General features: G+C 52.4%; 1 protein-coding gene across 1 annotated transcript in view; it reads right to left on the reverse strand.

Moving 5' to 3' along the window:
* FAM167A (family with sequence similarity 167 member A) overlaps positions 1-6,802 on the reverse strand; it is a 37,270-nt gene extending 30,468 nt beyond the window's left edge. Inside the window, exon 1 of the mRNA XM_025209505.1 lies at positions 6,688-6,802. The gene's annotated coding sequence lies outside the window, so the exon portion shown is untranslated. The remainder of the gene's footprint in view (positions 1-6,687) is intronic.
* Between the last annotated feature and the right edge of the window lie 15,397 nt (positions 6,803-22,199).

Genomic DNA, 22,199 nt, shown 5'->3' on the forward strand with positions numbered 1-22,199 from the left:
CTTATTCAGAGTTTAGATTATGGTTTATATGGCATGGTTTGGACAGGGCTGATCCTGCCCCAGGCAGGGGGTTGGACTAGATGGGACCTCTGGAAGTCCCTTCCAGCCCTGCTTCTCTATGACTCCATGGTTTTATCTGCAGGCTGGATCCCACCCACAGGGCTGTGTCCAGGGGTGCGACATTATATGCTGGTGCAGTCCCAAGCCCTGGATCTGGCCACAGAGGGACCTCATGCAGTGGTGTGCTCCAGTCACATCATCTGACCCATGGGGATCCCCACGAGGCCAGAAATTTGGCAGCAAGGGAGTGGTGGCTGCATTAATTTCCATCACTCTGGGAGCCAAGACGATGACTCTCGCCACCACTCCTCCACCGCCAAACCTCCAGATGCATGGGGAGCCTCACGGGCTAGGGCCATGGCTCTGTGAAGAAGGGTGTAAGTGCTTACCTCCAGACTATGGAGCCCCAGTCAGGGGAAGGAACCTGCCGTCCTGAAGAGACAGAGCTGAAGACTCTTCATGACCAGTGGAGAAGAGGGATTATACAGCATGCAATAGCAGTAGATGGGACATGACACCCTAGGCCTGTGGCACACCCTAATCCTCACCACTGCCCCGTTGCCTGACTGGAGACCCCACTCCACTAGTTGGCTGTTTGGGGTCCCAGCCGGAGTCATCTCACTCTCCCCTGCCCCTTGCATCAGCCCCAAACCCAAGGCTCAGGATTGCACTGCCGCAGCCAGGAGCCGGAGAGCTGTACGGCACCCCCTGTTTGGATCCGGCTCTCCTGGCTCGGTGTGGAGGGCTCTTACAGCGCCAAATATTGTGTGTGTTATCATGGACCGGGGCGCTGCCCAAACACCCCACGGAGAGAGTGTCTGCCTCAATGGCCTTACAGACAAGGCTCTTTGGGTAAATCTGACACCTTTTATTAGACCGACTCAAATAGTTGGAAAAGTTCTGCTGGATTTTTCTAACTATTTGAGTCGGTTTATTAAAAGATATCAGATTTAGCCAAAGAGCCTTGTCTGCCGATGTCCTTAGACCAACACGGCTACACTCAATGACCTTGCAGCAGAGGTATAAGGCAGGTCTCAGACTACGGGGGCCAAACTATCGGGGCAGGGACCTCCTGTCTCTGCTACATGTTCCTGTGGCCTGTCATGGTCAGAGCTGTGGGCACCCTCTGCCTGACAGGTCCCTAAAGGAGGCAGTGAGCTCTCCTTTCTCATGAGCTTGCTCTCCCAGCGATGCATCCCTAGGTGAAGGAGGGCCAAGAAGCCACTTCTCCTCTCCCAGAGCTCACCGGGTAAGATGGTGGAGGAGAGGGTAAGCATCACCCTCTTCTCTGTGCCTGGGGTGGTGGTGGAGGCTGGGGCTGGTTGTGCTGCACGGTCTGCAGAGGGCTTGCTGGGGCAGGCGGTGGGGAGATGCATTGCCAAGTGTTGCTCTCCTCCCTGGGACTGGCGGGAGCTGAGCTCTCCCACTGCAGCTGGATTCGGCACGGGGGCAGAGACGCTGTCAGATGGAGCGATGGGGGACAGCGAATTATCCCAGGAAACCTGGGCCTGTGGTTCCCAGGCCAGGATCCTGATGCCTCGGTGTTGAATAACCCCTTCCTCTCCCCATGGCCGTGAACTGGGGTAAGAGTTTACTCCACTTGAGCAAGGGGTGTCGGAGCTGCGTGCCCTTGATGCAATCACAGGGGACCGGATGGGTAGCGGCACCACATCGCTGTCAGATCATTTGTGCACCAAAACGCTCACAGCACCGGTGAGGCAGAGAGGGAACAATGGGTCTTATTCAAGGGAGGTCAGAGAGAGAAAAGACTGGTTTGGGCTCCTGTCTGCGTTTCAAGGCCTGGTGGAGAACTGCTCCCTCTGCCTCATATCACAGCACTGGCCTGGCTGATTTATTTCTGTAGCATTTGCAATATGTCCCTGGCACACACACTATCCCTTTGCCTCGTGCCCTTCTGTTCATGCTGGAACAACCTTCTGCCTCAAGAGGGGGGAAAAAAACCCACCCTCAGGGCTAGTCCTTCTCAGAGCCAGCTCCAAAGTGCATGATCATCTTCAGGATCCTTTGCACTGACCTCAGGGCAGGCTGGATTAAGCCATCTCTGCCCACAATCACAGAGGCAACAGGATGGTGCAGGAAAAAGGGCTGCGAGGAGCGAGCTTCCTACAGCGGCATCATTCAGGGGCAGCAAACTCATGCATACCTAATGCAGGTCAGTGCTGATCAAACCTCTCTCTACAGGCCCATCACTCCTCACTGGCATGGATATTACACATGCACATGCACACACACATGTTGACTACCTTTGAACCTACATCGTTACACCGCAAATATGTTCAAGAAGCAAGTGCTTTAGGAATGCTTGGGGGAAGGCCACTTTATTGGGACAGGGTTTTGCCTTCGCCCTGCAATGAATTAGCCCCCGCAGGCAGACTGTCAGCTGGCGCAACCAGCACAACTCTATATGGAGCCAGTGACAGATCTGTCCATGGGAGCCCTGCTGTGCAGAGCCAAGAGGGAACTGTAAAAGTGACCTGAAATGGCTTTCCCCAATGAATAAGTCCTGCCCTTTCACCAGAAGCCTGTAAAAGCAGGCTGCTAAATCTTCTGTCTGATTTGAATGTCGGCTCTTCTTTGCAGGACTGTCTCTTACATCTGGTTTGTACAGCACCTGGTGCAACCGGGTCCTTATTTTTAGCTTAGCCTCCCTCGATGCTAGTGCAGTTCCATTACGCCTATTAAAAAAAATCCCCCAACACATTCGCTGGATGGGAAGGCAGCAGCAAAAGAGTCCATGATGAAAAAGTTAACAATAACATATAAAGATGACATTTCAATCTCCAGCTGTTTCCCACCAGTCTTTGGTCTCAACTCTAATAAAGCCTCAAAAGTGGCAACCCATGCCCTGGTGCTATTTATGGGTTGAATCCAACTCAGCTTCCCCATAAACTTATTGCTCCCAGAGCTTGTTTCCCCCCACACATAGCCCTGGCATCTGAAAGACACCCGCTCCCCTCCAAAGCAGCACTGCCCTTTGCATGCCAGTGAGCAGCCACGTGAAAGCCACTGCTTCCAACAGGTCTGGGATCAGGCCCCACATGGGCTTCCCCAGTATTATGGAGCAACTGGGAAGAACTGGGCCTTCTACAGTATTTGATCACTGCCTTCTGGCCCTGTCCTTTATCGCTTCCCTTCAGTAATAACCAGGAGGGTCCAAAGAAGGACGATGCAGGGCTAGCAGCAGATGCCCTGCTCCATTGCTCTCTGGTTGGCAGGGGAAAAGAAAACAGATGTCAAAAAGGGAGCCACACGGTAAAGAAAAGGGCGGCTAGGAAAAGTGTGGGGAACCGCCCTGTCCCACTGGCCCAGCCAAAAGCCCAGAGTCAACACGGACAGAGAAAGTCCAGCGCTGCCAGGGAGCCGCGTGTGACTGATCTGGCATGGCTTTGTGTGTCTGCTCCTCTCTATGGGAGCTCGGGGAGGCCAGGCGGGGAGGGGAGACCGTCAGTCTGGACGGATGCTGACAGTGAAGGCACCGGTGCTTTATTTTGTCACCCGGGAGGGGCGTGGATGGGCTCTCTGAGCAGACAGCAGACCCCGGGCTGTCACAGATCCAGTGGTGGGTCTGATCCTGAATGCTTGCAGCTTTAGACCAGGCTGAGGGCAAGACCCTGCATGCTGGACTCTGTCTCTGTGCTGGCTTCGGCTCTCAGCAGTCATTGTGCAAGTGCAGAGATGGGCCAAGCGCTTGCACAAAGACCTTTGTGCATCTTCCGATGCCCCTCTCTCCCTCTTCCACCGTGCCACGCACACACACATCCAAGCCTAAAGCCAAATAATGGGAGTTTTGCCTTTAGTTTCAAAGAGGCTGGCACTTCACCCAGGTTGTTTACCTCTTACTCCTAGGCCAGTCTCTCCAGCCCTCAGCTCCTTCCATGCTATGCAAGCCCCCCTCCAGCCCCTGCAGGCAGCCCGCACCTCCTTGTGTCGTACAAACCCCCCGGGCTAGGAGCAGGCTCTGACCAGCAGACCTGTGGGGAAGGGAAATAGAGGCCTGAAGCTGCAAGGAGACTGCTTGAGGTCTTTAGCTCAGGGCTGGATGTCTCTCTAAGGACTGCGTTCCAGTTCAGGTCCACGTTCTGGGCCCCGCATGGAGTCACGGCAGGGATTCAATGGTCTGTGCCTCACAGGGCGATGGACTGAGTCTCCAAAGCCCCTGCCACACATGACATGTTTTACACAATTGTGCAATAAATGTAGACAGGTTACACGTGCAAAGCAATTATCATGCCATAAAAATGTCCATCCACCTATAAAAAGAGCCAGTCGGCTCTGATGTTAGTGCTTGAAAATGTGTAACAACTTTAGAGCTGGTTTCCACCCAGTTTGAATTTGAATATGTGGCAGGGCCCCGAAGGCCTGGATGCACCCGGGAGTTCCCCATTGCAGAGGGCTGTGGGTCTCTCGCCGTTGCTCCTCCCTGTCCACATCAGGGTGGACGGTGCCAGGAGGAAGGAGTCCCAGTCCACTACGGCCAGTTGTGTCTGATCTTTACCACAGGGCATCATGTGGAGGGAAAAACTGGTGCCCAGCAGCACATGGGTCAGATGCATCCTGCTCTCAGTGTCAGATTGTGCCCTCCATTGCCTCTCTGTTTGGCTGATGCCCTCCACCCCAGAAGTAGCTGCATTTTCCTGGCCTCACACATACAGTGCATGTGGCATGTGACTGAAAGCTGCCTGGGTCAGTGTAAGAAGCCCTGCGCTCCCTTTGGAAGTGGCTGGACATGAATGAAGCAGGCTGCTCTCCCGGGGAGCAGTGAGGGAGTATCGGAGCAGCCCATTAGCTGTTCTTTTCCTTTTAAATGCCAGCAAGAGTGCAACAGGCCCAGGCTTTTATTTTGGAAGAGGCACTTGGCTGGCACTTGGGGCTCTGAGCACCCACCAGCCCTGCTGAAGGCGGCAGGAGAGAAGACCGCTCCTCAGCCTGCCAGAGACTCCCTGCCGCTTGCCGCAAAGGGCTTTGCATCCTTTGTAAACCTAACCAAGGGCAGGGCTCAGCCCCCATTGACTCCCGTAACTACCCTGATGTGCTCCCTGTCCCATCCAATTATGTGCCTCTGTGGCCGATCCCAGCGCTAATCCTACAAGCGTCGTGGCCAATTCATTCCTTTACCAGGCAGTCCCTGGCATTGTCATGCGGTCTGCGCTGCTTGGCAGAGAAGCTGACAGCTCACAGCCCCCAAAAGAGACCCAAAGGGTGGGGGTGCTCTTACTGGACCCCTTTCCCTGGCTCTGCTTTGAGCATCCCTGATAGCCACCAGCGTCTTAGGAGCTGGGAGCCTGGGCCGAAATCAATGCGCGAGGAACCTCGTGTATTTTCCTATGGAGCCTATAGAGCTGCCATTGAAGCACACAGCCTTGCTACTGCAGGGGGATAAGACATGTAAACACTTCTCCTCGCCGCCCCGGCCCCAGATGCTTGAAGCACGAGCTGTGAAAGCACCCAAATCCCCAGGATCTCCAGACAGCCGGATCTCCCTGATTACCCCTGGCTGCAGGGAGATCCACTGAACGGGGTGAACAAAGCAAACAAAGCAGAGGGAAAGGTGGCCCCCAATGCCCCGGGGTTGGCTGGTTTGGAGGGGTGCTGGTACGTCACAGGGGGTCTAGCCCATACGTGAGGCACCATCCTACGACGGCTTCAGGGCTCGGAGATGTTGACCGAGCAGCGGAGAGAGGTCCCCACCCGAGCGTGCGTGCACAAGTGTCTGGGTGGCTTGCACAGGGTGTGGACCAGCAGCGTTGTATCATGCTATGATTAGGGAAGCCCAAAGCCATGAAATAAAAGGCTTTGCAGAAGTTCTCAACGGTTCTTTTTTCCCCACGCGGCATTAAAATCGTCTCTCGGGGCCCGGTCCCCAGCTGGAGAGTCCTGGAGAAGGCAAGGGATCTGGCTAAACTCCCTCCCTCCCTCTGTGCAGGGTCTGAATCTGCCAATCCTCAAACCACCATCCCCGATTTCACCCCAGGAGCTGCCACCGCCCGACTGCTGTTGCTGGGAGGGCTCACGGCAGCAGGGGGGAGATGCAGCAACAGATGACCTTCCTTACAGTGGGCCGGATCCTGCTCTCCGTGACACCTGTGGATAGCTAGTGGACACCCCCCCCCTCCAATCATGCCCCCCTGTCTGCAAATGCCATCTGTACCCCTTGCAGGCTTTACTGAGCATCTAATTCCACATTCCCCTGCTGTTTTGGGGTGAGAGCAGCTAGTTCAGACGATTTCGTCCTTACCCCCGATCCCATTCACTAGTTCACCAGTGGATGCAAAGTGCCTGTACAGGGGAGAGGCCAGACCTCGCGCCCCAGTGTCACAGCAGAGATGCTAGGGCGTGCGTGCCGTAGGGTTGGGCATGGACAGCTCCCGCTGATCCCCACTCCTCACCCCGCTCCCAGCCGCAGACACCCACCACGGCCCACGGGCCACCTCACCGGAGACAGAGCAAGAGGAGGGATGACCTGCCAGGGTACCCCGATGATCCCCTCCACCCGTGCCAGGTCATCCCTGAGGGCTGGTGTCTCTCATGGCCCCTTTTGAGCATCGACACGAAACTACGTCTCAGTGCCACCCGTGCCCGAGAAGCAAAGGGAAGCCTCCAACTTACCAGGGGCGATGAATCTTTTGCAGATGCGGGCGCCCGCTCCACTGCGTCTGCTTCCCAACGTGCTGCTTGCAGAGCGCTTGTCAGCGATGCCTTCAGGTTACCGTCTCGCTCTCGTCTCTGTCTCGCCTTGGAAATCTGTGTGGTTTTTTCTTTTAAGGGCCTTTTTTTTTGGTGGTTGCGTCAGGCCGGTTGCCTGGATACAGCCGAGCTATTCCAGTTGGAGCGTTTCAGTCCAGATTTCCTGTCGCCCTTTCATTCATACCACCGGGCTCTGGAACCTACCTCCCACCAAGAACTAACCCAGAGGAGACCCGAACGGCAGCAGCCGCCAGGCCTGGGTCCTAAACACTGCCAGATTCAGCTGAGGGCATGGGGAAGGCAGGCAGGGGCAGGGTGCCGGGGGGATGCCAAAGAGGGTGGCGAGCTGGGATGGGGCTGGTGGCATTTCAGCATGAGCCAGGAGCACTTGCATGCAAATTCCCTCCTAGGCATTAAGCCCCCGGAGACTAAGAGACAGGGGTCAGTAGGAGAGACTCTCATTTGCACCAGCATGCTACAGCAGAGCTACTTGCCCCTCACCTGCATGCTACAGCAGTGCTACTTGCCCCTCACCTGCATGCTACAGCAGTGCTACTTGCCCCTCACCTGCATGCTACAGCAGTGCTACTTGCCCCTCACCTGCATGCTACAGCAGTGCTACTTGCCCCTCACCTGCATGCTACAGCAGTGCTACTTGCCCCTCACCTGCATGCTACAGCAGTGCTACTTGCCCCTCACCTGCATGCTACAGCAGTGCTACTTGCCCCTCACCTGCATGCTACAGCAGTGCTACTTGCCCCTCACCTGCATGCTACAGCAGTGCTACTTGCCCCTCACCTGCATGCTACAGCAGTGCTACTTGCCCCTCACCTGCATGCTACAGCAGTGCTACTTGCCCCTCACCTGCATGCTACAGCAGTGCTACTTGCCCCTCACCTGCATGCTACAGCAGTGCTACTTGCCCCTCACCTGCATGCTACAGCAGTGCTACTTGCCCCTCACCTGCATGCTACAGCAGTGCTACTTGCCCCTCACCTGCATGCTACAGCAGTGCTACTTGCCCCTCACCTGCATGCTACAGCAGTGCTACTTGCCCCTCACCTGCATGCTACAGCAGTGCTACTTGCCCCTCACCTGCATGCTACAGCAGTGCTACTTGCCCCTCACCTGCATGCTACAGCAGTGCTACTTGCCCCTCACCTGCATGCTACAGCAGTGCTACTTGCCCCTCACCTGCATGCTACAGCAGTGCTACTTGCCCCTCACCTGCATGCTACAGCAGTGCTACTTGCCCCTCACCTGCATGCTACAGCAGTGCTACTTGCCCCTCACCTGCATGCTACAGCAGTGCTACTTGCCCCTCACCTGCATGCTACAGCAGTGCTACTTGCCCCTCACCTGCATGCTACAGCAGTGCTACTTGCCCCTCACCTGCATGCTACAGCAGTGCTACTTGCCCCTCACCTGCATGCTACAGCAGTGCTACTTGCCCCTCACCTGCATGCTACAGCAGTGCTACTTGCCCCTCACCTGCATGCTACAGCAGTGCTACTTGCCCCTCACCTGCATGCTACAGCAGTGCTACTTGCCCCTCACCTGCATGCTACAGCAGTGCTACTTGCCCCTCACCTGCATGCTACAGCAGTGCTACTTGCCCCTCACCTGCATGCTACAGCAGTGCTACTTGCCCCTCACCTGCATGCTACAGCAGTGCTACTTGCCCCTCACCTGCATGCTACAGCAGTGCTACTTGCCCCTCACCTGCATGCTACAGCAGTGCTACTTGCCCCTCACCTGCATGCTACAGCAGTGCTACTTGCCCCTCACCTGCATGCTACAGCAGTGCTACTTGCCCCTCACCTGCATGCTACAGCAGTGCTACTTGCCCCTCACCTGCATGCTACAGCAGTGCTACTTGCCCCTCACCTGCATGCTACAGCAGTGCTACTTGCCCCTCACCTGCATGCTACAGCAGTGCTACTTGCCCCTCACCTGCATGCTACAGCAGTGCTACTTGCCCCTCACCTGCATGCTACAGCAGCGCTACTTGCCCCGCACCTGCATGCTACAGCAGATCTACTTGTCCTGCACCTGCATGCTACAGCAGCGCTACTTGCCCCGCACCTGCATGCTACAGCAGTGCTACTTGCCCCTCACCTGCATGCTACAGCAGAGCTACTTGCCCCTCACCTGCATGCTACAGCATACTTCTGCATAGACAAGGAAGCCTGCCTCAAGTCTTTTTCACCCTTGGAAACCTATTGAAACCCCTGGTGCCAGCCCAGGCAGGCCCTCTTCCATGCTAGTTCTTCCTTCCCTTGCCCATGCTGTCCCTCTTCCACACTAGGTGAGATGCTTTGGAAGCCCAGGGATCTCTGGCATTTTGCACAACTTTTGGGGATTGCTTTTATCCCTGCATATTGGTCTCACAAAGGCCCGTCAAACTGTCCTGAGTGAAAACCTGTTTCCAGCCTGGCCCTTGTCTGCACTGGTTAGTGGAACAGTGTTATGAGCTCTGCTAGCAAAAAAACCCTTGCAGCCTCCCAGTCTGTCACTGTGTTTTGATTGGGAAGGTGCTAAGGAGGCTTCCCTTCTCAGTGCCTGGAGACATGTCACGTTTCATGGTTTCGGGGGTTGGAAGGGACCTTACAGATCATCGGGTCCAGCCCCCCTACGTATAGCAGTGTAATAAGGCTTTGCACCAGTAATGCAGACTGCAGACAGGGATCTCTAGGGTAAACCTGCCCAGTCTCAGAGAGGATCACTCCAGGGGTAAAATGGTTTCACAGCTCCAGGGGTCATCTGTCTGCATCCATCCCGGGATAGTGACACCAAGCAAACAGGCTATCACCTGCTCTCCTGCCATCTAGTGCCCAGCTTTGCAATAGCTACCTGCTGCATGCAGCTATCCTTATTAAGGACTACCTTCCAACGCCAGTGCAATTGGTTTGGGGACAGTGCAAATCCCATGTCAGCTGTAGCAGCATTATCATTTCATCTGTCCGGGGTCTCAGAGACAGAGAAGCACCAAGAAGGGCTGGCAGCCTCCTCCGCCGTGAGCCCACAAAGCCGCATGGCATCAGTGCACGTGGAAGGGCATTTCTGAGTCTGGATTTTAGCTCAGAGCAGCAGATGCCAGGTGCCAGCTTGAATTTCATCCCTGCGTTAACCCTTGGGAACCTGTCTAGCTATCCTCCCCCTTCCTGCCTTGCTATCCAAGGGCTGTGGCCGACTTTGCAGGATCTCCATCCCTGGGTGGGCCTGCAGCCTGGCAGATGCTGCAAAGGTGGAAATGATGGATGTTTGAACTTCATTCCCTTCATGCTGCCAAGCTGCTTTAGAGCTTGGGAGTGGGGAGCAACACATGGTCTCCTCCCAGGATGCCTTTGCACATGGAGGAGAAAAAAACATCCCTGTTTCTCCTTGCAGCCTCACATCACAGCACTTCAAGCGATGTCAGGGTGCCCCTGGCCCCATAACATGGGATCCTGTTGCCAGAACAGGAGAAGGATCTCCCTGAGTGGTACATGGCCTCTGACACATGGATGAGCCATGGAGATGCCATTCGTGGGAACACAGCAGCCCATCTTCATCCCAGTAGCGGCCAGAGCTTTGCAATACATGTCACACGGGTGGGTATTCCCAGGAAAGTGTGGTGCTGTGGCGGGGGGCAGGGGGACGGGACAAACGGGGGGCTTGTTAGAAAACTGTAGCCCAAGGGGTGATTTTCACGAGTATCACAAGTGATTAAGGGACTGTCAGAGGGGGTCTAAAAGAGGTCCCTTGGCCCATCAAGTCCGGTCCCCTGGGCTCACAAGCATCCATTTGTCCAACAGCATCCACTCCTATTCCCTCGTGGTCTGCAGCCACGAAACAGGCTCTGTTTCAAGTAGGAACCCAGAGGGTCCAGATTATTGTGACCTGCTGTGGGCTGAGTTATTTGCACCAGAAGAATTGCCCTAGCATTTTTCCAGTCAAAAAATGTGTGAAAGCCAAGAGATGGCACTTCCTAAGGGGGGCCTTGAGTCTAATGAGGGGTGCTGGAGTCTAAAGAAATCGAGAACCACTGTCTTAGCCCCTGCAATGGCAGGGAGCATGTTAGCTCTGATGATCCAAGGAAGAGGACCATGCCTCATGCCATAGATGAAGGCAAAAGGCCATGGTCCTTGCTAGTCTGAGCTGGAGGGTGAGTTCCTTCCCAGGCTTTTTGTCCTGTATTGTACAGCACCGAGCACGGTGAGGACCCGGTTCCTGGCTGGGGCTCGTATGATAATGCCAACACGAAATACCCGCAATGACAGAGCCCAACGGTGAGCGGACAGGGCTTGTGCTCTCAAATCCTTTGAAGATTTTGAAGGTTTGAAGATCAGGCCCAGTGCGTTCAGGCTGCAAAACCATCCTTGCAACGATCGTTTCAGTTCTGGTTCACACCTGCGTTCCTCAGCCAAATGCTATTTTTTTTTTTTTTTAAAGCAGGCATTATCTTTTTTTTAATGGAAATCTCAATCAAGCATTCAAATACAAACCCTGAGTTGACCTAATTAGAAGTCGGGCTGGAAGGGACCTCCGTACTCATCTAGTCCAACCCCCTGCCCGTGGCAGAATCAGCCCTGTCCAAACCATCCTATACAGATCTATAATCTAATCTTCGGGAAACTGCTGTCAGCCCTGACACAACACAAGACATAACACCTGAACCCCTCACAGGTAAAGCAGGGGGACGATGGCAGCCAATTTCCTGCTTCTGTAAAAGGTTGTTATTATATGCTCAAGAGATCCCAATCAGAGGGCCAAATCCCGCTGCTACAGAGGAAGGCAAAACCCTTCACAGTCTGAACCAGTCTGACCACGGGGGTAAAATTCCTTCCTGACCCCCAAATATGGCGAATCTGTCTGGGGCGGAGAGGAGATCATGGATTTTTTTTTTCTTTTTAATTCTTATTATTCTCAGGAAATCTTGCAAATATCCATGCAAGTGTGCCATCACCTGATATGGGTGCACAATGATGACATCCTCTGATTTCCCTGCCCGTTTCATGCATTCATTCATGCAGAGGGGAGACCGCCTTTTTGTTCCGCGTTTGTACAGCACCCAGCACAATGGTAGCCTGGCCTGTTCTTGGCGTTTGCAATTCAAATACTCATGCTAATGCCGTCATCACGTGTGAGACTAAGCATACATCAGAGGTCTCCCAGACACCGATGCAGCAAACAGGTCAGAAGCCACCCATGAGTGCCATGCTTTCACATAACGCAGTCCTTTTTCCAAATAGGTGTGGAAAAATCCAAGTCTTTTTGTGGATCATTTGCAAAGAAAGGGCAAAATGTGAATAAGCCATTTTATAAGCTGCCTATAAGCCATCTTCCCCTGTCGAGGAGCTCCGATTCAGAGGATAGCGTTGTGGATTTTCTAAATGACCCATTCCCTTGAGACAGAGATCATCTGCAAGGAGAGGCTCCAATTCATGTTAAGACTTGATGCAGCTTTTAGGAGGTCACCAGAATCTCACCGAGCCAAATTATCATGCATGAGCATAAACATGATGCTACGTGTTGTTATGCATTAAAGGTGATTATCATCACCCTAACTGGTTGCAAGCTGTATTTCGATTATCCACTGGGCAAACCGGAATTCTGCCCTTCATCTGCCTGGGATCTAATCCACTTCCAAGTCATTCAGGTTCATTTTTTCCCATGGAGACAAATCCTGAGGTAGGAGTAAGCTGGGAAGCAACAGGCCAGGGCATCTCTTCATCCTAGTGCTCAGAATCGGTGGAGTGGCATAGGCAGAAAGGATTTTGGTGCAGGTGGGTGAGCCTGGGGTGAAATCAAAGCTGCTTATGAATTACATGCTCACATTGGTAAAACAGTGAATAACTGGTGCATCCCTGGTCTTTACCTCAGTTTCCCCTTGGGTAAAGCAAGGCTCTTTGACAGAGCCCCTCTGTTGCATGGGGGTGCTGTGAAGATAAGGTCACCGATGCCTGGAAGGGGCCCTAAGCTCCTACGGACCTGGGCACACGGCATTTGCACGTTGCTGCCATTTCCATCCGTGTTGTACACTGTTGTCATTGATACCATTGATTCGGGATGGATAGGCATCCGGTTCCTCCAGGATGGCTTCTCAGCATCAGTGCTATCACAGAGCCTTACCTTTAGGTGGTTGGGGAGCAGGGTTGCCTCTATGACTATCCCAGAGTAGCTCAAGTCACACACCACTTACACTGGTGTAACTCTCATCTGTGTTGTTTTACCCCTTTTTTTCCCCAGAGTAGCTCTGTACCACGTTCAAGTCCATCCCACAGCTGCAGAGCTTGTCCGCTCCTTGTGCTCACTAACATGACCATGGATTACACATATAAGCAGGTGCCCAAGCCCTCTGAACAGCTGAAAAGTTCAGCCATTGCTCCTATCCCATGGGACTGTTGTCCTAGCTAATGCATTTAGGATTTCATCTTGCAATAAGAGCTACACAGGTGGCCACGGAGGAGGGCCCTAATGTCATATAAGCAAAGCACGCAGACCTCTACCTATTTAAATTACCCTCCATCTGATTTGAAACATGAACTAGAGATTGTAGCAAGAGGTAGTTGAAGATTAACTTACATAGTGAATCAATATGCACACGTGCAAACACACGCAGGTACTCACAAGAGGCTGGAGAACTGTACTGCCATAATCGTGGGTCCTGCCCTGCCCTGCCCTGCCCTTCTGTTCATATTCTGTTAATCATCATCTTTCATTTATTTGCACGATGGATTTCCATTTAATGTGTTCACAGCTGCCAAACACACACTCCCTGGTGGTTTCAAGGGGCTTCAGACCAAGCCCTAAATCAATATCTAAATTGCTTTATTACCAAAAGGGGATCGATGATGATGCCATCTTGATACTGATTTGTTAATAAGTCATTGGCTTTATGTAGCACTTGCCCTACCGAATGCACCTGAAGAGTTGAGTGCTACGAGCTAAATTATGCCTGGTATTGGGTAGATCTGATGAGGAAGTGGGAAAACACAACCTACAGACATTCCCCTTCTAGCATACAGATACGTGTAGGACAGAGAGAGATCCCCAGGCAGATCCATCACATATGAGGGCAAGAAGCAAGATGGGTTAGGAACCAAATCCTGTTGTTTTAGCAGCAGCACCGTGCTAATGAGCATCAGCCAGTGTTTACCTTGAACTGCGAGGCCTATTTGCTCAGCAAATAACACTGGAGACGACAACTGAGCTGTAATGGCACATGTTTAAAATACAAGCTTGCCTCCGGTTTAGTTTAATATCTTCATCACTGACCTGGAAGATGGCACAGAGAGCACCCTCAGCAAGTTTGCAGATGGCACCAAGCTGTGGGGAGTCATAGATACACTGCGGGGAAGGGCTAGGATTCAGAGTGACCTACACAAATTGGAGGATTGGGCAAAAAGAAAACTCATGAGGTTCAACGAGGACAAATGCAAAGTCCTGCATTTAAGAGGGAACAACCCCATGCACTGGTACAGGCTGGGCTGACTGGCTGGGCAGCAGCTCTGCAGAAAAGGACCTGGGGGGACAGGGGACAATAAGCTGAATAGATGCCAGCAGTGCGCCCTTGTTGCCAAGAAGACTAACAGCATCCTGGGCTGCATTAGGGATTGCTATAGGGACACGAAAGCATAGAGGAGTGAAACGGGGAAGAGAGTTTAGGCTGGACAGCTAGCCTGAAGACTGAGGTCCCAAAGAGTCACTTCACCACCACGTGTCCACATAGGGCACATGGGAATGGGTGGGGTGTGTTGGGGAATGTCCTTCCCTGGAAATGCTGCAGACGCAGTGTGGGCATCCCCTGCGTGACCTTGGGCTGGTCACTTCAGCCTTCACTGCCTCAGTTTCCCACCTGCAAGACTGATCTTGCACAGGAATTTAGTGACCCCCTTGCTAGGTGTTTTGTGAAGTGCCCTGAAATTTCCAGGTACAAGGTCTTCTGCATTATGTCCTGGGGTAGGATAACAGCAGGGCCATCCAAAGTTCAGGCTTGCTTCATCCATAAACTGCCCTTTTCTTGACTGGATGTGTGAGCTGGGATGAATATGGAACCTCTCTCTGCTTATCTGTCAGATTGGGATAATTTACTGACATGGCATTGGGAAACCTTAGAAACCAAGGTGCTGTGTAAGGCCAAACTAAGATTACCCACGGCATGACTGCTTCTTCCAGTGGTTTTCAGCAGAAGGTACTTGCTCAACACACCTGAGAGATGCCCTGCTGTGTGGCAACGTGCCGGGTTATTTTCTGGCCCAGGCTGCCATATAGGAGGATCTGAAATTGCCCTAAATTCATGGGGGTACAGGCAAGCCCCTTGCAAATGCATTCGCTTCTGGGGACCTCCAATGTCCCCCTGGGATTGGTAGGAGCTAGGGGTATTGCAAACTTTGATCAGCACCTAGGCAGGATTAAGCCTCTCTCTGCTAGTGGCATCTGTCAGCTAGTTGCTATTCCAGACCACACTGATTCTCCATAGGAGCCGCCTGTTTCACTAGCCCATGTGACGACCTCTTTATCTCATCACATCTGGAAATGCCCAAGAGCATTCATGCACATTTTAAAATACTCTTGTGCAACATTCAGGGCAGTCTCCAGCCAAAGGACGCCAGGGAGCATTATAATCAGCAGCTGGACGGGGACACCTTAGCACAGTATTACTTGTGCAAAGGCATTTGTGCTGGGACTGGCAGGAGTTAAACCACCAACTCCTACTGGAAGTCATATTTTTGCTTCAAAAATCCCAACTCTTGCCTCCTCATATATTAGATCCCCCAGGTGGTGTTATTTGTTCCCATATTTAACTTCTGGGCATCTAGCTGTACTTTTAGCATCTGGGTTAGGCTTGTAGGCACCCTAATATAATCATAACATCATAGAAAATGAGGCTTGGAAGTGACCTCAGGAGGTCACATCTAGACCAACCTTTGCTCAAAGCAGGATCAGCCCCACCGCCAACTATAGCAAGCCTAGGGAGACTCAGGCACTGGAAACTGGGGTGCACAGACCCCTTACGAACCTAAGAACTGCCATGTACTGGGTCAGACCATAGGTCCGTCTTGCCCAGTCTCCTGTGTCACACAGCAGCAGAGTGGATGGTGCAAGGGAGAGCGAGCAAGGGATGATCCGAGGTTTTTTTCACTGTTTCTCTCCCACTTGCAGCCTCCAGCATTTCAGGCCTAGGCAGTTCTGATGTAGAGGCTGTGTCCCTGACTCCCAGGCTTAATAGCTACTGGTGCTCCTTTCCTCCAAGTATGCATCCACTCCTCTTTTGAATCTGGTTAAACTGCCGGCTTCCACAACATCTGGTGGCAATGGGGTCCACCCTTTAATGACACGCCACGCGAACAAGAACTTCCTTTTGTTAGTTTTAAACTTCCAACCCACCAGTTTCTTTTTGTCACCCCCTAGTTCTTGCATTGCGAGAGACCTGAAATAATACATCTCTATGGACTTTATCTTCACTGTTTAGCATCCTGTGTCATGTCCCCCCTCAAGCATCTCCTTTCTAAAATGAATAGGCCTGGCCTATTTAGTCTCTCCTCATATGAAAGCCCCTCCATACCACAAATCATCCTTGTTGCCCTTCTCCGGACTGTCTCTTGTTATCCTTCTGGAGATGTGGGGACCAGAAATGGGCATAGTATTCAAGATGTGGATGCAGCATGGATTTATCAAGGGACACAGTGATACTTTCTGTTTTGTTCACTGTTCCCTTCTTAATAATCCCTAACATTTTGTTTGCTTTTTTGATGGCTGCTAGAGCACTAAGCAGACAGTGGCCGAAGGGCCAGGGCTTTGTCTTGCATACTGGCACTCTCTGGGCTGAGGGACGATTCACTGCTCGGAGGTGTATCCTAAAGGGAGGAACTAAAGTCTTTATTTCAAGGGCAAAGGAGACCTAAGCTCTTTTTTTTTTTGCAAAAGAAAGCCAGTGGTAGCATCCTGGAGAAGCTGCCTCCTTTTATGTAGGTCCTCAGGGTTGGGCATCCATAGAAGTGAGGGGTCCAACTCCCACCCCTCTCCTATGGGGCTTTGAACTTGTGCCTGTCACAAGAAGGCCCTGACTCTAAAGGCTGCTCTGAGACTGGGAGGCTGCTCTTGTTCCCTCCAGCTGATGCTCTTTTGCTTTGCATGAAACAAGTAAATATGTCCTGGCTCAGAAAGAAATGGCCTTTTGGTCTCCTGACACTCTTGGCAGGCAAAGGAAGTTGAATGCAGGTCTCCCACCCTCCAGGGGAGTGTTCAAACCACTGAGTTAGTGGATGAAAGGTGTTCATGACCCCCTACCCATGGCTGCGCCTTCTCTGGAGCCCGCTCCAGGGTGAGGCATCCCCTGAGCCTAGGAGCTGAGGAGCTAAATGTTGGCATTGGGCTCCTAAATTGGCAGCTAGGTCTAAGACCCCGTGTGTCTGGTCTTTGATGATAGTGTGCCTCGGTTTCCTTTTTGTAACGCGGGGACGACAGCACTGCTCTGCCATGCAAGGATGTTACAAGGATGAATAGCAGACACAGCGGGAAGGATCATTTCTGTCTGGCAGTGAATGAAAAAGAGTGCAGCTCATAACAACAGGGCCCTGAAGCATGCTACGAGTTTGGATTTCCCCATGTGTCCCTGCCCTTCCACTTGTCGGTAATATCTCCAAGCACTCCTCTTGGGGCATGAATCTTTCCATGCTCTCTTCCAGACCCAAGGTCAACTGCTGTAAAAAGGGGCAGCAAAACCAGTCCACTTCTGAGTGGTTTCTCTGTGTGTGGAGGGGGGAAATCCCTAAAAACAAGATGAATACAGTCCAATTTTAGCTGAACCTCATACCACTGGGGGAGACAGTGACTTGGCCTCTTCCCCAAGGGTCCCTTGATGCTTCTGTGTGATCCATCAGGGTCTTGGGTGCGCATGCAGAAAGGACTGGGTGCTCCACGGCCATCGATCCGGCCCCATAGCGTGTAGGCAGGAAGGCGCTGAAGCCCAAACCCCGTTTCCCTAATGAAGCAGAGAGCGAGAGGTGCCCAGTGCCTCTCTGAGCTGGAGCAAAAAGGAGGCAGAGGAGGGTCGTTCAGGTGTCACATCCAGTACAGCATGGCGTGGCACCCCCCGCACAGACCTGCAGGGTCCAAGACTGGCATAGGGAATAGCGTGTCTCTGCTAGATACCATTGCTTTGAACCAGAAAATATGGCAGAGCCACCAGTAGAGGGAAGCAAACTTCTAGCTAGTGCAGGCTGCAGCTTGTCACTGATGCAGCAATCTGGATGCATGTCAGGACCCGCGCCGCCGCCGGCGCTCTTGGCATGAACCAGGTTACTGAGTGATGTGCTAAGGGCTTAGCCACGCACAGAGATGGGTGGAGGGTACGTCCCGCAGGAGCCCGCCAGAAGCAAAGAGATTCACTCTAATTACAATTCTCCAGGGGCAAAATGCATTAGTCAGATATGCAAATGTATTCATTTCCAGGCTCTAGGCCTGATCCTGCTGTGAGGACATCAGTGGGGAGGACTTTAGCTGTTATCGGTGAGGCGGAGCCCTTCCACACAAAGATATCAGAGCCTGGATTCAGCACAGGGTCAGGGGTTTTCACCCCCCTGCAAAGATGAGGGTTTTCAGACCAGCTGGGGGTGTATCTAGCAGAGGGGTGGGCAATTATTTGGGCTGGAGGGCCACTTTGAAAGTTTTGGCGAGTTCATAGATTCATAGATTCATAGGTGCTAGGGTTGTAAGGGACCTCAACAGATCATCGAGTCCGACCCCCTGCCTGGGCAGGAAAGTGCTGGGGTGAGCTGGCCCAAGCCAGATGCCTATCTAGCCTTCTCTTGAAGACCCCCAAGGCAGGGGAGAGCACCACCTCCCTTGGAAGCCCATCCCAAATTTTGGCCACCCTTACCGTGAAGAAGTTTTTTCCTGATATCTAGCCTAAATCTGTTCTCTGTCAGTTTGTGACCATCGTTCCTTGTTACCCTAAAAGTCGCCCTGGTGAACAGCGCATCTCCGATCCCTTGCTGCGTCCCCCTGATGAATTTGTAGGCAGCCACAAAATCACCCCTCATCTTTTTCTTGCGGGGGCTGAAGAGGTCCAGGTCTCTCAGTCTCTCCTCATAGGGCTTGTCCTGTAAGCCTTTAACCATATGAGTGGCCTCCTCTGGACCCTCTCGAGTCTATCAACATCCTTCTTGAAGTGCGGTGCCCAAAACTGGACGCAGGACTCCAGCTGTGGTCTGACCAATGCCGCATAGAGGGGAAGTATCACTTCTTTTGATCTATTTGTCGTGCATCTGCTGATGCATGATAAAGTGCGGTTAGCTTTGCTGATGATTTCGTCACACTGACGACTCATGTTCATCTTGGAGTCCACTATGTCTCCGAGATCCCTTTCTGCATCTGAGCTGCTGAGAGGGTCACTTCCCAGCCAGTAGATGTGCTGGATATTTTTGTGCCCTAAGTGCAGCACTCTGCACTTGTCCTTGTTGTACTGCATCCTATTGCATACTGCCCACTTTTCTAACCTGGCCAGGTCTGCCTGCAATCGTTCCCTACCTTCTGGAGTGGGCACTTCGCCCCTCAATTTAGTATCGTCCACAAACTTCACACCCACATCCAAGTCACTGATGAAGACATTGAAGAATATCGGTCCAAGGACCGAACCCTGCAGGACCCCACTGCCCACATCCATCCAGCTCGACACCGACCCGTCTACTACCACGCTCTGGGTGCGACCGCTAAGCCAATTTGCCACCCACCGGACCGTGTAAACATCTATGTCACAGCCTCTTAATGAATTTATGAGAATGGGATGAGATATTGTATCGAAGGCCTTGCTGAAGTCCAAGAAAATGACATCCACCTCCACTCCTGCATCTGAGCGTTTTGTGACCCTGTCATAAACCGAACCACAATGGTCAGGCATAATCTACCTGCTACGAATCCATGCTGGTTGCCCTGCTGCATTATTTTTCCCACTGGACTCCCACAAATATGATCCTTCATAATCTTTTCAAAGACCTTTCCAAGGATGGAGGTGAGACTGACTGGTCTATAATTACTCCAATTCTCCTTCCTCCCCGTCTTGAAAATAGGGACCACATTGGTCCTTTTGCAGTCCTTCAGGACCTGACCCGAGTGCCATGTGTGCTCAAACAGCCGTGCCAGCAGTTCTGCTATGACACCGGCCAATTCCTTCAGTCCTCTCGGATGCACCGGGCCTGCCGACTTGAACACAACCCATTAGGGCTGTCATGGGCTGGGTCAGCACCCCTGCCCCTGAGCTGCTTCCCCAACCCACAGCATCTCACCAAAATTTCCTAAGTGGCTTGGCTGGCTGGAGGGGATGAGGGGCTGGGCTGGGGTCGGATCGCTGGGTGGTGACAGCATAGGGCCGGGGCCCGGGGCCCCCACCTGCCCGCTCCATCTGGTATCCCCGGATGCGGGTGCACAGCAGACAGTTTGGGATGCCTGGGTAGTGGGGCTGGGTCTAGCATGCCTAGAAGAGACAGATTAAGCCTCATTCTCCCCTTCCAGTGAGCCTGTGACATTGCTTACAGATGGGTGAAGTGACTGCAAGGGGAACTTCCCTTCTTTATAGGTGGGATTTCACACCCTTCCTGCAGGGCTGTGAATGGCAGCAAGAGGGGCAAGGAGCTGCAAACTGGAAGTCAATGCGTGAGGCTCAGGAGCAATGTATTTGGTTCCTGGGAGCCAGCACAGCTTGATGGCAACAGCAGCAAGCAGGAAAACCGAGCACACCGTACTGACATCGGTACCCGGCAGGCTGGATAACTGCTTGATCTTTGAAAGGCCTGGGCATCCATCTGCAGCTGGCAGAAGGTTGTCTGAAAACAAGGGGATCCAGACAATTATAGATGAAAAGGGCTTGTCAGGGTATGCACGGCCCAAGCCCCCAGGGCCAACGTGGGATTGTTCCTGACAGCATAATAGCTAATGGTTCATCTGGTTTTCAGCACATTATTCAAACAATAGGATTCCCCTCACTTCCTTCATGCATATGAAAAAATGCGATATAGAGAAATAGTCTTAGTCCTACTTGGTTATAGGATAGCGGGAAAGGAAGAGTGGGAAAAGACCTAGTGCTGAGGCATTGATTGGAAATTAAATTCAGCAAACTAAGAAAAAGGAAGGGCCGATCTCAGCCCTGATACAGCAGCAAAAGTCACTATGGAGGGAGAGTTTTCTCGAGGTTAGATGGGAGAACGCTGTGTGTCCCATGCTGGCCATTGCCTGTCAGCATGGACTTGGACACTATTCCTCCTATTAGGCCTTGTTGTCTTCTTCTCGAGTCCTTGTCCTAAACTAAATGTTTTTTTCAGAATCATGCAAATCTTTCCACCATTGCAGCAAGGTCCTCTGTTGTGCAGGTCTCAACAAGGGGTCGGCAAACGAGTGGGTGCTGCATAGCCTGCACTTCACCACACTCCCATGTATCCCATGTTTGTGCATATTTATTTTTGATCTTCCAGTTTGCATGCACAAGCGATTCAGGCATCACAATGTTGGCCAGTCTAGACCAGCCCCATGGGAAGCCCGTCCTGAGGTCTGAGGTCCATTTCAGAGCACCTACTTGCATACAATCTTTCTTTCCATAACCTCAGTCATGTCGTGTCCAATGGTGCAATACTGGTTACAAAACTCTTTCGTGCTTTAAGCCATTTAGCTATTTCTGTGTGACCATACACTGGAGTCTGGGGTTTTCTCTTCTGCTGTGGTCTTTCTTTTTGACTCGCTACCGTATCAGGTGGTGCAATGCCACGCAGCAAGTACAGCCTATCTTTTGGCGTTGACTTTAGACATCCCATTATTTCACGACAGCTGTTGTTTAGGACTGGGTCTCATTTCCAACTGCTATAATGGCCATACCAGAAGCGTTCAGGCCGTGGCCCCTGTCAGACTCCAGTGAGTCTGCACGTTCTGCTAAATACCTTCTTATCAACAATCCTATTAGGTGTGGAAGTGGACTTAGGTGCCCACGTGCAATTCTGTTTCATCTTACTCAAGCCCCTGAAGAACTGCTAATGCTAAAGCCAGGCAGGTCCTCCTTCTCCTCGCTGCTTTTCTGTGACTCAGTTTAAGAGTCAGATGACAGCTTATTACAAAGGGAATTGCATTCATGGACTTCCAGGGACTTGAACAGGGTGGAATGGAGGAAGGATCTGGCCCCTGGAGCATGTCTACACCACCGTGGCAGACTGTTTCCAGGTTGGGATGGTCCCGAGCATACCCCAACCCCATGCTTGCACCCTCCAGGGCTAGAAGTGTGTCCATGAGGCCTCTTCTGAATCATGCCCAGCAGCCTTTCTCAAGCACGAGGTCTCAAGAGGGCCAAAGAGATGCCCTGTATTGGACTTACTGGTGTATCTCTGGGTGTGGAGCCTGTCAGTAGGAGGGAGTGGGAGCAGTATGCTTGGGGTGTCCCATTCAAGACAGTTCACTGTGATGTTAGC

Source organism: Alligator sinensis, unplaced genomic scaffold (genome assembly GCF_000455745.1).
Source record: "Alligator sinensis unplaced genomic scaffold, ASM45574v1 scaffold393_1, whole genome shotgun sequence".
NCBI classification, from domain to species: domain Eukaryota; kingdom Metazoa; phylum Chordata; order Crocodylia; family Alligatoridae; genus Alligator; species Alligator sinensis.